Consider the following 5,000-nt stretch of genomic DNA (forward strand, 5'->3'; position numbering starts at 1 on the left):
CATCTATGAAAATACGGCGAAACCACATGCAATACCTCCATCTATGCGAATCTGACAACACTACGTCCGCCATGTCGAGCGCACCGCAAAACATACCGCCATCTGTAGGTCTCCCGCAACATGACCTCCTGCAACGACGATACCGTCATCTATGAGACGCCAAGCCGACTAAGACAGCCATGGGCCCACAGTGCCCTTCTTTCGACCCCACCCACAAAGCCTGCATCCTCTGTCGACAACAGCACCCCAACGCCAGCGCCTCTGCCGCACGAAGTCGTGGACCGGCAATCACTCCACCTGCACCTGTTCGTGCCCCACCCCAACCGCCCAACTCGCAGCTCCAGCGGATGAACGGCGGACTTTGCTCGCACTCGCAATGTGCAATCCACCCCTATAACGTGCGTTTCATGAAGAGTTATGTCCAATATGCGACATTCCCGCTGTCCCTATACATGAGCTGCGAGCTGTACCACGTACGAGCTACAGACGCGAGCGCGTTGCTCTCTGTACGAATGCAGATGCTCAGCGGCAGCTAGGAGGCGCTCCATCCATGTCGGTACCGGTGAGCGTTGCACTCGCAGTCGCAAAAACGTACGGCAAGTATATTACTCGGAAGAGTCAATGACAGTCCAAGCCCCCCTGCGTGGGAAGAGTCTTCCTAGGCCATGACCCACCGGAAGGGCGCAGCGTCCCCCACCCCAGACATGTGACGTCACACTATCGGTATTGACGACTAGACTGATTCCTTATAATCATTTGCCATACACCGGTGGAAGCTGCCGAGACGAGTAACTACATAGCGGGCTCGCCGTGTCACTAATGTACAGAGATACAATAGTTTCGACTGGAACCGGATTAAACGTATACACGGCGCTGATTAGTAATAGATAGAGCCATCAGAATACAGATAATGTATACAACTGTCCGTATACATGCTGAAAGACTCTGCTCACAATCACACGTCAGCCAGACACTCTTATCACGCACTACTCTCTGCCTGTAACAGGCACACAGACAATATCTAAGCACCAGCATGGAACAACACCCAGTGCATCCTCTCTGCCACATTAGACAATCCACACTATCATAACCAGACCGGGAGGTCCACTCGGAAAACAGAATATCCCACCCTTCCGACAACCACCATTGCTCAGCTAAGCCACCAACACCCACACATGTCCTACACAGGGGTGCACCCAACATCACAATACTGCCTCCTGTCACACCACACAAACAATGGCACGAATGAAAGACACAGGTCTGCCACAAGCATGGAATCAGAGCGCCGCCTGTTATGAGCCAAAGGTGCACCCTGACGTGGCAAATCAGATGATGCCGCAGTCATTTACTTACGATAATCACAATCAACAAACCAGCCCCCCCCCCCCCCCGAAAACACCTTTCCTTACAACAATGTGTGCCTTAACCTAACCCGTATTGTGCCTTAACCTAACCCGTATTGTGCCTTAACCTAACCCGTATTGTGCCTTAACCTAACCCGTATTGCGCCTTAACCTAACCCATATTGCGCCTTAACCTAACCCATATTGCGCCTTAACCTAACCCATATTGCGCCTTAACCTAACCCATATTGTGCCTTAACCTAACCTATATTGTACCTTAACCTAACCCATATTGTACCTTAACCTAACCCATATTGTACCTTAACCTAACCTATATTGTACCTTAACCTAACCTATATTGTACCTTAACCTAACCTATATTGGGCCTTAACCTAACCTATATTGGGCCTTAACCTAACCTATATTGGGCCTTAACCTAACCTATATTGGGCCTTAACCTAACCTATATTGGGCCTTAACGTAACCCACGTTGCGCCTTAACCTAACCTATATTGTACCTTAACCTAACCCATATTGTACCTTAACCTAACCCATATTGTACCTTAACCTAACCTATATTGGGCCTTAACCTAACCTATATTGGGCCTTAACCTAACCTATATTGGGCCTTAACCTAACCTATATTGGGCCTTAACGTAACCCACGTTGCGCCTTAACGTAACCCACGTTGCGCCTTAACGTAACCCACGTTGCGCCTTAACGTAACCCACGTTGCGCCTTAACGTAACCCACGTTGCGCCTTAACCTAACCCATATTGCGCCTTAACCTAACCCATATTGCGCCTTAACCTAACCCATATTGCGCCTTAACCTAACCCATATTGTACCTTAACCTAACCTATATTGTACCTTAACCTAACCTATATTGTACCTTAACCTAACCTATATTGGGCCTTAACCTAACCTATATTGGGCCTTAACCTAACCTATATTGGGCCTTAACCTAACCTATATTGGGCCTTAACCTAACCTATATTGGGCCTTAACGTAACCCACGTTGCGCCTTAACGTAACCCACGTTGCGCCTTAACGTAACCCACGTTGCGCCTTAACGTAACCCACGTTGCGCCTTAACGTAACCCACGTTGCGCCTTAACGTAACCCACGTTGCGCCTTAACCTAACCCATATTGCGCCTTAACCTAACCCATATTGCGCCTTACCCTAACCCATATTGCGCCTTAACCTAACCCATATTGTGCCTTAACCTAACCTATATTGTACCTTAACCTAACCCATATTGTACCTTAACCTAACCTATATTGTACCTTAACCTAACCTATATTGTACCTTAACCTAACCTATATTGTACCTTAACCTAACCCATATTGCGCCTTAACCTAACCCATATTGCGCCTTAACCTAACCCATATTGCGCCTTAACCTAACCCATATTGCGCCTTAACCTAACCCATATTGCGCCTTAACCTAACCCATATTGCGCCTTAACCTAACCCATATTGCGCCTTAACCTAACCCATATTGCGCCTTAACCTAACCCATATTGCGCCTTAACCTAACCCATATTGTACCTTAACCTAACCCATATTGTACCTTAACCTAACCTATATTGTACCTTAACCTAACCTATATTGTACCTTAACCTAACCTATATTGTACCTTAACCTAACCTATATTGGGCCTTAACCTAACCTATATTGGGCCTTAACCTAACCTATATTGGGCCTTAACCTAACCTATATTGGGCCTTAACCTAACCTATATTGGGCCTTAACGTAACCCACGTTGCGCCTTAACGTAACCCACGTTGCGCCTTAACGTAACCCACGTTGCGCCTTAACGTAACCCACGTTGCGCCTTAACGTAACCCACGTTGCGCCTTAACGTAACCCACGTTGCGCCTTAACGTAACCCACGTTGCGCCTTAACGTAACCCACGTTGCGCCTTAACCCAACACACGTTGGGCCTTAACCCAACACACGTTGGGCCTTAACCCAACACACGTTGGGCCTTAACCCAACACACGTTGGGCCTTAACCCAACACACGTTGGGCCTTAACCCAACACACGTTGGGCCTTAACCCAACACACGTTGGGCCTTAACCCAACACACGTTGGGCCTTAACCCAACACACGTTGGGCCTTAACCCAACACACGTTGGGCCTTAACCCAACACACGTTGGGCCTTAACCCAACACACGTTGGGCCTTAACCCAACACACGTTGGGCCTTAACCCAACACACGTTGGGCCTTAACCCAACACACGTTGGGCCTTAACCCAACACACGTTGGGCCTTAACCCAACACACGTTGGGCCTTAACCCAACACACGTTGGGCCTTAACCCAACACACGTTGGGCCTTAACCTGCTCTGTAATTGTCATACGACGCGTTAAATTAGTGTGGTGTTGCCTAACTGCAACCCCCGCAATATAGTTTGCTACTCGCACTGCCTGGTCCCCAGAGTATCGCTTCATGTTAAACACCTTGCAGCTATACACTGTAATGCGGATGGCAGCAGGACGTACATGCTCAATGCCCTTCGCAGTTGTTCATTGGCATTTGCATGGCGAAGCACAGCCTACGTTGTGGTACGGCGTGTGTCAACTGTCCGCTGATGTTGTACGTCCAAATCACACACTGTACTGCACATTGGTCCTCATGTACTGAATGATACATCGTGGTACATGTGTGACCGTACCACGACTGCGCCAACAACGGCGAACCATACGGTCCAAATATTGTGCACTCAGCTACGTGTCGTCTCCCTATAAGAGCTGGATTGCAGTATGGTATGCCGTGGATGGCGATCAGCATGAGCCGTCTGTTGATGTAGTGGCGCGTGTTGTCAGACGTAGTCGTCTCTTCTCACACACCGTGATAGCATGGTGCACTGCGTTCCACATCTGCGACATGCGACAGAGGCCGGTTGACAGTCGTTCGCGCAATGGACATCGCATACGTACGGGGGCCACCTTCCACGTGTTCGCGAAGCGTGCACATGTTGTTGCGTGTATGTGGGCAGACATAGTGTGTCGTGACACCTGACACAGGCATGCAACAATCGTTGAATTTGCAAATGGCGATGGACGTCTACGTTTGCTGGTGACGTTACGCAAATGAACAACTGGTAAACGGTTGTGGTGCGGTTGTTCTCGCTAGAGGTGAATCAGTGATGGCGACGATCGGTTGAGCTACCAACCGGTTGTTTCAGCGATACCCACCATGCCCACGAACGTGAATGGCATGTGGGTGTGAAGCGATACGCGGCGGTGGCTGGGTGGGACCGTCCCCGGCCGGTGAGGGGGGGCCTCCCGGCGTGCTGGCCGCGCGGTGCGTGGGCGCACGCGCTACAGCCGGCTGGTGGGGGCGGCCAGTGGCAGGCGCGCCGGCCGACGGAGGCGGCAGGCGGCGCAGCTGCGCGCCGGCGCACCCTGCACGCGGCGCCGTGCGGCCAAAGTAGGTCCTCGCGGGCCCGGTGCGAAGCGCGGTGGACATCTGCAGTGTGCTGGTCCGATTGAGGACTGTGTGCGCTGAGGATGCGCCGCCGCCCGGCGCTCGGCGCCGCGACGCCGTCTGCTGCTCGGTCGCCTCTGCGGTTCTCGCAGGTGGTTTGTATCGCAGCTGTGCGGACGTGTTGGCGCGTGCGCTGTGCTGGGAGAGTTCGCTTCGG

This window comes from Schistocerca americana, unplaced genomic scaffold, assembly GCF_021461395.2.
Source record: "Schistocerca americana isolate TAMUIC-IGC-003095 unplaced genomic scaffold, iqSchAmer2.1 HiC_scaffold_502, whole genome shotgun sequence".
Classification (NCBI taxonomy): domain Eukaryota; kingdom Metazoa; phylum Arthropoda; class Insecta; order Orthoptera; family Acrididae; genus Schistocerca; species Schistocerca americana.